The following is an 11,955-nucleotide window of genomic DNA, read 5'->3' as shown; positions in this document are numbered from 1 at the left end:
TACCTAACTAACCTAAGGACATCACACACATCCACGACCGAGGCAGGATTCGAACCTGCGACCGTAGCGGTCACGCGGTTCGAGACTGAAGCGCCTAGAACCGCACATCCACACCGGCCGGCTGTCCTGCTGGTAGATGCCACCGTGCCAAGGAGTAACAAAGTAGGGGTGGACATGGTCCCCAAGGATATGTGCGTACATGCGTTCACTCATTGCGCCTTCCAGAATGACGGAGATCACCTAAGAAATGTCACGAAAATGTTCCGCAGACCATAAAGCTCCCTCCCTCTTGTGCTTTCTGACCTTTCACATCTTGCAATCCAATGGCCATCAGTCTGATAGAGCACAAAACATGATTCAGGAGGCCACCTGCCACCAGTCACTGCACGTCCAGTTGCGGTATTGGCGGGCAAAATCCATCCTTCGTCACTGACGAACAGCAGTCAGTAAGGCTGCATGAACCAGACGCCTGCTGCCGAGACCCATATGCAGCAACGTTCGCTGAATGGTAGATGAGGAGACACTGTTGGTAGCGCCTTCGTTCATTCGGGCAGTCAGTTGCACGATAGTTGCACATCTTGTTCGTCCGCACAAGTCTCCGCAACTGTCGCTCACACCTGTCATTCATAGCCCTTTAGGTTCTTCTTCAAATGGTCCTTATAGCGCTTTGGTCCTTCTACCTGCATTCACTTCAGTAGTACACAAAATCTGTCGAGGAAGTCTGTTGTTTCTCATCTGCTTGACATGCCCGACCCATCTGAGTTGGTGAACAATGACGGTGGCTTGTTGTTGTTGTTGTTGTTGTGGTCTTCAGTCCTGAGACTGGTTTGATGCAGCTCTCCATGCTACTCTATCCTGCGCAGCTTCTTCATCTCCCAGTACGTACTGCAGCCTAGATCCCTCTGAATATGCTTAGTGCATTCATCTCTTGGTCTCCCTCTATGATTTTTACCCTCCACGCTGCCCTCCAATACTAAATTGGTAATCCCTTGATGCCTCAGAACATGTCCTACCAACCGATCCCTTCTTCTAGTCAAGTTGTGCCACAAACTCCTCTTCTCCCCAATCCTATTCATTACCTCCTCATTAGTTATGTGATCTACCCATCTAATCTTCAGCATTCTTCTGTAGCACCACATTTCGAAAGCTTCTATTCTCTTCTTGTCCAAACTAGTTATCGTCCATGTTTCACTTCCATACATGGCTACACTCCATACAAATACTTTCAGAAACGACTTCCTGACACTTAAATCTATACTCGATGTTAACAAATTTCTCTTCGTCAGAAACGCTTTCCTTGCCATTGCCAGTCTACATTTTATATCCTCTCTACTTCGACCATCATCAGTTATTTTGCTCCCCAAGTTGCAAAACTCCTTTACTACTTTAAGTGTCTCATTTCCTAATCTAATTCCCTCAGCATCACCCGACTTAATTCAACTATATTCCATTATCCTCGTTTTGCTTTTGTTGTTGTTCATCTTATATCCTCCTTTCAAGACACTGTCCATTCCGTTCAACTGCTCTTCCAAGTCCTTTGCTGTCTCTGACAGAATTACAATGTCATCGGCGAACCTCAAAGTTTTTATTTCTTCTCCATGGATTTTAATACCTACTCCGAATTTTTCTTTTGTTTCCTTTACTGCTTGCTCAATATACAGATTGAACAACATCGGGGACAGGCTACAATCCCGTCTTACTCCCTTCCCAACCACTGCTTCCCTTTCGTGTTCCTCGACTCTTATAACTGCCATCTGGTTTCTGTACAAATTGTAAATAGCCTTTCGCTCCCTGTATTTTACCCCTGCCACCTTCAGAATTTGAAATAAAGTATTCCAGTCAACATTGTCAAAAGGTTGGCTTCTATACTATACTGAATAAAGATCTGACGCTATGCATCAAACTGATGGTGTGCTGAGCAAGTGTCGTTTCTACCGTGCTCTATGGTTTGGAAACCTGGACACTATATTGCCCTGAACTTAAGAAACTAGGACGCTTCAACCAGCAGAAGCTTAGATACATTATGAACATCGAATGTGATTACTTCGTATCAAACACTATGTTTCTTGGGAAGGCAAATGTATAGTATAGAAGCCACCACACTATACATTTTCCTTCCCAGGAGACATAGTGTTTGATACGAAGTAATCACGTTCGATGTTCATAATGTATCTAAGCTTCTGCTGGTTGAAGCGTCCTAGTTTCAGGGCAGTATAGTGTCCAAGTTTCCAAACCATAGAGCAGGGTAGAAACGACACCTGCTCAGTACACCATCCGTTTGGAGCCTAGCGTCAGATCTTTTTTCAGGAAGACTCGATGTAGGAGCCGTCCAAAAGCATCGTGTGCAGCATGCCATCCCCTTCTCCACGTCCTTTTTCGACAAGCTATGCTTCCTAGATAGAGGAAGTGATCTGCTTGTTCCAAAGGTGTGCTGGAAATAGAGATATTGGTTCAAATGGCTCTGAGCACTATGGGACGTAACATCTGGGGTCATCAGTCCCCTAGAACTTAGAACTACTTAAGCCTAACTAACCTAAGGACATCACACACATCCATGCCCGAGGCAAAATTCGAACCCGCGACCGTAGCGGTTGCGCGGTTCTAGACTGAAGCGCCCAGGAACCGCTTGGCCACAGCGGCCGGCAATAGAGATATTGAGATCTGGAAAGGCAGTTCCGGAAGCTGACTGTGCGGGTACCTTGGTTTTTTGGATTTTGACGGTCATGCCAAACCTTTTATATGCAGGACTGAAACAATTTACTGACAATTACAACTTTGCGGATGTGTGAGCTAGAGAAACTTTGTTGTGAGCGTATTTCAGTTCATTTACCTGAGTGAAACTTGTGAACCATTTGGAGTGCAGTATGGACTGATTATGTAGCTCTCTGTCAAATCTATATTTGAGTTCTACTCCTGCGTTGTTTACAGACGATGTCTCATAAATCATGGCTGCTAGGTATAGAGCAAACAACGCTGGCGCGAGGATACATCGTTGTTTGAGCACATTAGTAATAGAGAATTTGTCAGATGTTCTACTCTGATTTAATGGATGCTAAACAGAGTATCGAAAGATCCCCGATTAGACGGAAGAAAGGGTCTTCAGACGGCGAAAAATAAATCCCCAAAAAAATTAATTGAACTGAATTGAAGATAAAATCTGCTACATTGTTAGGAAGCGTCATGGTTCCTCTTCAGTTTCGTCTGCACGGTCGACGTTTGAACTCCTCTGCTGGGGTCTTCTTCAGGATTTTCTGGTGTCCACGTTTAGTTGAACAGCAGAAGATTCCAGCGGAGAGGTCGAAACGCCGATCGTACAAAAGAAACTAGGTCTAACAACCTAGGAGATTTCACCTTCAGTGACAACGGTCAAGAAAGCGTGAAGATCTACATAAATGGAGTAGAGCGATATGTAGTTACGCATTATGGTTCCGATTTGATTCCTACTGCACTTTTAACGCATTCGAAACTGGACCATTTTGGTGTACAAGTTTTCTCTCAGTTTGCAAAGCACTGATCGCATGAGAAGCGGGTCCTGCTGGCGCGCCACCGTATCGACGCAGACGGCGGCGGCACGGCGCGCTGTCGGACAACTTTGCTCGCGCTGACGGCGCCGGCGACAGGCGGTGATGGAGCAGGCCTCCCTCCCTCACGCCCTCCATCTCTCTCTCACCCTCCCTCCCGTCTCTCATCAAGCGGCCGCGTCAGAGTTCCACGTCCGTCAATCGCAGAAGAAGATCGCCCGTCGTCGGACAAAATTCATTTTATAGGTCCCTATTAAACAGTTGACACGCTGCTAGTCCTGCGATATCTGCGCGACAATCGAACGGGGCAAAGTGTCACAGCAGTGGAGACGTGAAACTCTACTTCGAAGGGGGCCAATTTCAAATCCCCATCCATCCCACAAAGGATCGTTTCGTCCATCCTCGAATCTAGCGCGGTGTCCTACGGAGCACCAATCGCGCCCGCAGCGATATAATGCAACTGTAACGATTGGCGATGTATGGCGAGGGAGTGTGGTGTGCGTACTGTAAGACCTTCGGTACACACACCATCAGATTATTTGACTTGTCGCTCTAACGAAGTATGCGAGTGTCAGCAATATGTCTCGTGGTCTTATCGTGGCGTGTTTATCTTCTGCCGTTAGGTCAGACGATAGAAATGCCACTTGCACGCTTCGAGTGGCAGACTGACAGTGACCAACTTTATACAAAACTTGATTAATTTTCACACACATTTATTAAAATAATAACAAGCGTAAAAGTAACTTAACTTGGTTCTGGATGCTGTTTACAATTGACAATCTGAAGTTCCTTTGGTCTTGGTCATCATCATCATCATCATCATCAGCCAATTCAATCATTAAATGATGTGGCCTCTTCGAGCCGTGGATTCAGGTAGGCTTTCAGCAGTCTTCTCCAAGTGGGACAGTCTTGGGCAGTTCTCTGCCAGTTGTTACCAGCTTGATCTTGGTACGTTAATCTTATTCTCACATATCTCTGATACTTGACAAAAGTGTCTATACATTTATCTTCATGGCTATGTACAGGAATATGTTAATCTTATTAGGTGCGGACTGAAACTTGACTATAGACTGGTACAGACTAATGCAGACTGATGCAGATAAATGCAGACTGACTAATCGGAGGTCTGTACACTCGTTATAATACCTCGAGCGTTCAGGTATCACTGCGCGAGTGTGATCCGCGAGGAGAAAAGGTTCTACGTTACCAGCAATCTCATTGGCTGTGTTACATATTAATACGCGGATCGGCGGAAGCAGAATTTGGTCCGTCTCTAAGACAGCGCCATCTCGTAGTGCGGAGACGGACGAGCGCTGCGCCTGCGCTGTTGTGCTTAGCGGGACGCGCTCTAGTGGGAAAGTTGTGTACGCGCTGACTACGCGGAACTATGTACACAACAGCGAGAAAATATCACGACGTCTTCAGAATGAGATTTTCGCTCTGCAGCGGAGTGTGCGCTGATATGAAACTTCCTGGCAGATTAAAACTGTGTGGAGGACCGAGACTCGAACTCGGGACCTTCGCCTTTCGCGGGCAAGTGCTCTACCAACTTTTTTTTCCGTTATTGATCGTTGTGTTTGGTCGTTGCGGACGTCGGAAGACATCCTGTTCAAGTTCGGTGATAGATCCTTCCACTCGGTTTTTTGTTACAGAGGCCAACCGGCTCTCTGACCGAACATGCTGAGCTACCGTGCCAGAGGCAACTGAGCTCCCCTAGCACGACTTACGCCCCGTCCTCACAGGTACTGGAAGAAGTAAAGCTGTGAGGACGGGGCGTGAGTCGTGTTTGGGTAGCTCAGTTGGTAGAGCACTTACCCGCGAAAGGCAAAGGTCCCGAGTTCGAGTCTCGGTACGGCACACAGTTTTAATCTGCCAGTAAGTTTCATCACGACGTCATTTTTTCTCTTTTTTTTGTTTCTGGGCCATCAGTCTTCTGACTGTTTTGATGCAGCCTGCCACGAATTCCTCCTCTGTGCCACCCTCTTCATCTCAGAGCAGCGCTTGCAATCTGCGTCCACAATTATTTGCTGGATGTCTTCCAATCTCTGTCTTCCTTTACCGTTTTTCCCGTCTATAGCTCCATCTACTACCGTGGAAGTTATTTCATGATGTCTTAACAGATGTCCTATCATACTGCCCCTTCTCCTTGTCAGTGTTTCCACATATTCCTCTCCACTCCGGTTCTGTGGAGAATCTCCTCATTACTCACCCTATCAGTCCACCTAATTTTCAACATTCGTCTATAGCACCACATCTCAAATGCTTGGATTCTCTTCTGTTCCGCTTTTCCCCACAGTCCATAATCACTTCTATACAATACTGTGCCCCAAACGTACATTCTCAGAAATTTCTTCCTCAGATAAAGCTTTATGTTTGATAATAGTAGACTTGTCTTGACCACGAATGCCCCTTTTGCCAGTGCTAGTCTGCTTTTGATGTTCGCCTTGCTCCGTCCCACATGGGATATTTTGCTGCCTAGGTAGCAGAATTCCTTAACTTCCTCTACTTCGTGATCCCCAGTGTTGATATTCAGTTTCTCACTGGTCTCATTTCTGCTGCTTCTCATTACTTCCGACTTTCTTCGATTTACTCTCAGTCCATACTCCGTACTCGGCAGACTGTTCATTCCATTCAACACATCCTGTAAGTCTCCTTCAGGACAACAATGTCATCAGCGAATCCTATCATTGACATTCTTTTCATCTTGAATTTTAATTCCGCTCTCGAACAGTTCTCTCATTTCCGTCATCGCTTCTCCGATGTGTAGATTGGACAGTAGAGGCGAAAGACCACATCCCTTTTTTACACCGAAATGATAATTAAATCGACACCCTAGCTGCAAACAGGCGTTGATATACATCATTGGGGACATGTTGAAAATGTGTGCCCCAACCTGGACTCGAACCCGGGATGTCCTACTTATATGGCAGACACTCTATCCATCTGAACCACCGAGGGCACAGAGGATAGTGCGCCTGCAGGGACTTATCCCTTGCACGCTCCCCGTGAAACCCACAATCCCAACATGTTCACACCATTACATTTGTAGTGCGCCTAATAGATGTTTGCCAATCACACTCATTGCTCGTGGCAGATTAATTTACTAAGTCCCGTACGAGTTGGGGCATAGAGTGTGCGTTCGCATACGAAGGTCAATGGCTGGGTAGCCATATTTTAACTATATGTGAAGGACAGCTACCATTGATGACCGTGCAGCTTCTCTAGAATGAAATGATAATTAATGATGATTTTTACACCCTTTTTAATCCGAGCTCTTCGTTCTTGGTTCTTATTATTCCCTCTTGATTCTTGTACATATTGTACATTACTCGTATTTCCTTATAACTTACCCCTATTTTTCTCAGAATTTAGAACATCTTGCACCATTTTACATTGTCGAAGGGTTTTTCGAGGTCGACAAATCCAATGAAGGTGTGTCGATTTTTCTTCAGTATTGCTTCCATTATCAACCGCAAAGCCAGAATTGCCTCTCTGGTGCCTTCACCTTTCCTAAAGCCAAACGGATCGTCATCTAACAAATCCTCAATTTTCTTTTTCATTCTTCTGTATATTATTCTTGTCAGTAACTTGAATCCATGGGCTGTTAAGGTGATTGCGTGATAATTCTCTTACATGTCGGCTCCTGCAATCTTCAGAATTGTGTGGATGATGCTCTCCCGAAAGTCAGCTGGTGTATCGCCAGAGTCATATTCCACCCACCAGCCTCGATAGTCGTTTTGTTGCCACTTCCCCAATGATTTCACAAATTCTGATGGAATGTTATCTATCCCTTCTGCCTTATTCGACCTTAAATCTTCCAGAGCTCTTTTAAATTCGAATTCCGCCTCCCCCATCTCTTCCCTTTCGACTCTTGTTTCTTCTCCTATCACGTAATCAGACAAATCTTCCCCTTATAGAGGCCTTCAATGTAGTCTGTAAACCTATGCACTGTCTCCCCTCCATTTAACAGTGGAATTCCTGTGCACTCTTGAAGTTACGACCCTTACTTTCAATTTCAGCTAAGGTTGATTTGACTTTTCTGTTACTCAAATTTACTCGGAAGCGTTTGTTAGCGGACCCGGGTTGATTCTCTACAGTGCTACACTTACTTGAGTCTAAATTATGGTCGCCAGTCCAGCTTCGACTTGCTAGATAGGGTTAAAAATTGTCACTACTTTTATGTCACCAATAAGAGTCCTGTAGCAATCTAACTACTTCCAGAGATATTTCGCAACGCGACCGCTGGACTGACAAACGTATACCGCTAACAGTTCACACGCCACCTCCAGGTAACTTCCACCGATAAAGAAAACGGGATAACAGTCGAGAGTCAATTAATTGGTCCCACAGACACACAAAAACACCACACATAAAGTTTCTGCTGAAACAACTGATATTTATTTGCTTCAAACTTTTCCAGACTTCCAGCAGACAAATGGGAACACGAATTGATATGATGCGTCTGTCTAGCAATCCCCTGAACGCTCACTGAACAGCAACACATACCGAGAAAAGCAGAGAATGCTAAACCGAATTCCACGCCAGCGATCTTTCTGTTCTTGTACTTTTCTTATATTTGAAGAACCATTTGGTTGATCGCGAAGGATCACTTACTCTCATTTACCACTCAATCCCCCAACAGTGGGCACACAACTTCCCCACAACACCCCAAAGCGTTGCCAGGCCACCTCTAATTTCGCTGACTCCAAAAACGCTCCACTAAATTGTTTTATATTTATGACATTCAGCTAGTCATCTTCAGGAGCCAAATACTGACATTTCGACTGACCACACCTGTCGTTCTCAGTAAAAGCTCCTTTCTGTAAAGTGCTGCTTCCTGGCGGGGCGGCCGGCCGTTGTGGCTGAGCGGTTCTAGGCGCTACAGTCTGGAACCGCGCGACCGCTACGGTCGCAGGTTCGAATCCTGCCTCGGGTATGGATGTGTGTCATGTCCTTAGGTTAGTTAGGTTTAAGTAGTTCTAACTTCTAGGGGACTGATGACCTCAGAAGTTAAGTCCCATAGTGCTCAGAGCCATTTGAACCATTTTTTTTGTGTAGGACAGGACCCAACGCCGAGCCCTACGGGACTCCACCTACGACACGGCGACTCCTGGAGGTCCCTTTCGGAGAGATCAGGTTTTCAATGCAGGTCATGACTCAAACTGTAAAAAATCAGAAACTTTACCTCTCTACCTCTGACCGCACTTCCGGCCAGATACCGATAATGACATTTTTCTCATTCACCATCAAATTTAGAAACTCCTAGCTTTGAGTCTATCACCACAACACAAGGTTCCGTTAGTGACCTTCATTCCGGAAGCTAGTGTTAATAGCCTTCGATAAACTGATTTGAGGAAAAGAGAGACAACCTAACTTTCTCGAGAACTTCGGACAAAATATTTCTCATCACTGCAAAAGAGCACAGTGGACGCTTGGAGAAATGTATATGGCATGGTTCAAATGGTTCTGAGCACTATGGGACTTAACTGCTGTGGTCATCAGTCCCCTAGAACTTAGAACTACTTAAACCTAACCAACCTACGGACATCACAGACATCCATGGCCGAGGCAGGATTCGAAGCTGCGGCCGCAGCGGTTGCGCAATTCCAGACTGCAGCGCCTAGAACCGCTCGGCCACTTCGGCCGGCATATGGCGTGGAACTAGCATGAGGTGCTCATATGAAATTTCACCGCTGGCGTAAGTCACAACAGTGAAGTGGTGTGTATTTTTCAGTCGGTTGTATGGAATCAGTGTAATAAGATGTTCACGACCACACTTCAAGTTGCCAGATTTCTTGCTGTATCAACATGGACAGCGCAGCGTGTCCACAAGTAATAGTGCACCACTCACAGTTATCTAACACGGCGTAACATCAGTGATCGTGGAGAGATGTTAACCAACGGGGACCAGGACAGAAGTGTCACGTCTCGTCAATCTCAGTCGGTTTCAAACCTCACAACTGATGCTCTCAGTGAAAGCAGGTCTGTCTCAATCAATTTACGAGTGAACATTGCGAGTTGATCGGCATGCAACGCTTATTTGTAGTTGGGCATCTCTTAAAAGCCATTGCTCACACTGGCACATAACGCTACATGTCTCTAATAGGCCAAACAACGCAGGAAGCACCGAAGGCCTAGTGAGACGTTTAAACAACCCTGAGAGGAAGGCGTTGTTCTGACCGAAGATCTTTCTATATTGCTGTGGACACGTTTTACACATGTGATCCGTCCGCTGGAGGGGGTCGTTAAGCTCAGCGACGCCTTAGCGCTACTCGAGAGTAGTAGGCAACGTGCCGCCACCTATATTCACTCGTTCCATTGCCTCATCATCATCATCATCATTACACGACAACAGTATAATACTACACTATACAATCATCCATTACACTCCCCTACGCCCTACAGATACACATACCCACAAAGCTCTGACATATCTGCCAGGGAAGGGACGATCACACATGTGATCGCAAACGTGAAAAGCATGTTTATTTCAACAGTCTCGATGACTGAACGTTGCCCTTCCTTGTACTTCTTCATTATGGGTATACTGTGGACACTCCCGTCGTCCAGTATGAAGAGAGCCGTGTCCACAGGACTGCACACATGCTTTCCTATTTTGACGAACAATCAGCCACCATCTCGAATGACCCGCTAAATCACCCGATCTTAATCCAATAGTAAATGTCTGTTTAGGATGGGTTTAGCCACCGAGCAGAAATGGTGTTCTTTCTCTGCGCACATTGGTCCCTTTCCTGTCAGATTTGTCAGAGTTGTGTGGTTATGTGTATATGTAGGGTGTAGGTGAGTATAATGGATCATTATAGAGTGTAGTACTGTCCGCAGCTCGTGTCTTGCGGTAGCGTCCAGGGTTCGATTCCCGGGAGGGGGGGGGGGTCAGGGATTTTCCCTGCCTCCAGATGACTGGGTTCTGTTGTGTCGTCTCCATCACCATCATTCATCCTCAATACGGTCGGAGGAAGGCAATGGCGAACCACCTACGCTAGGGCCTTGCCTAGTACGGCGGTGCGGGTCTCCCCCATCGTCCCCTACGCTCCTCGGAGTATGGGACCTTATCATCATCATCATAGTGTAGTATTATACTGTTGTTGTTTAATGATGATGATGAGGCAAGGGAAAGAGTGAATATCGGTGGCGGCACATTGCTCTCGAATAGCGCCAAGGCGTCGCTGAGCTTAACGACCCCATCAACACTGTCACGTGCCCTCTCACTCCGTGAGACACTACGTAGAGATGTGTCATTTAGTCAAGGAGATTGTCACAAAGTCTGGTGATCAGGAACTTTACAGAAACACCTGCCTACCCCTTGCTGGCCAAACACTGTCAGTCAAACCTTCTTCCACCATCAGGATTCGAACTGGCTTACCTCCGAATGAGAGCACCACAATACAGGTGTGCACCTCCGGCCCCGGCTACGGAGGTGGGTAGCTGGGTACGACATTTCAGGAGGCACTTGTGGACTCTCTTCCTCCTCATCAAGCAGGTTGGAGGCTGTGCTACACGCACTTATTTTTGTCACTTATGCTTACTGTTGCAGTGAAACGGTTACAGGGGAACAAAGCTACTTGCAAAACACTGCGGAGTTGCGTACCTATTGACATTCATTCGCTGAACACCTCAATCATGTCGTGAACAACATTGTGGCAACATGTATTTGGGGCAATCAATAAGCCGCCCTACATGGACCAGAGGAGTGAATCAGAGGAGCGGCTACGCCGACCGGTGGAGCGTATGCAGATTAGGCTGTCGGTGGCTGCGCTGTGGCCACGCGTGCGATACCTGAGAGCCCGCGAATGCTACACTACTGGCCATTAAAATTGCTACACCACGAACATGATGTGCTACAGACGCGAAATTTAACCGACAGGAAGAAGATGCTGTGATATGCAAATGATTAGCTTTTCAGACCATTCACACGAGGTTGGCGCTCGTGGCGACACCTACAACGTGCTGACATGAGGAAAGTTTCCAACCGATTTCTCATACACAAACAGCAGTTGACCGGCGTTGCCTGGTGAAACGTTGTTGTGATGCCTCGTGTAAGGAGGCGAAATGCGTACCATCACGTTTCCGACTTCGATAAAGGTCGGATTGTAGCCTATCGCGATTGCGGTTTATCCTATCGCGACATTGCTGCTCGCGTTGCTCGAGATCCAATGACTGTTAGCAGAATATGGAATCGGTGGGTTCAGGAGGGTAATACGGAACGCCGTGCTGGATCCCAACGGCCTCGTTTCACTAGCAGTCGAGATGACAGGCATCTTATCCGCATGGTTGTAACGGATCGTGCAGCCCCATCTCGATCCCTGAGTCAACAGATGGGGACGTTTGCAAGACAACAACCAGCTGCACGAACAGTTCGACGACGTTTGCAGCAGCATGGACTATCAGCTCGGAGACCATGGCTGCGGTTACC

Source organism: Schistocerca piceifrons, chromosome 4 (assembly GCF_021461385.2).
Source record: "Schistocerca piceifrons isolate TAMUIC-IGC-003096 chromosome 4, iqSchPice1.1, whole genome shotgun sequence".
NCBI classification, from domain to species: domain Eukaryota; kingdom Metazoa; phylum Arthropoda; class Insecta; order Orthoptera; family Acrididae; genus Schistocerca; species Schistocerca piceifrons.
Note: the sequence above shows the minus strand (reverse complement) of the source record.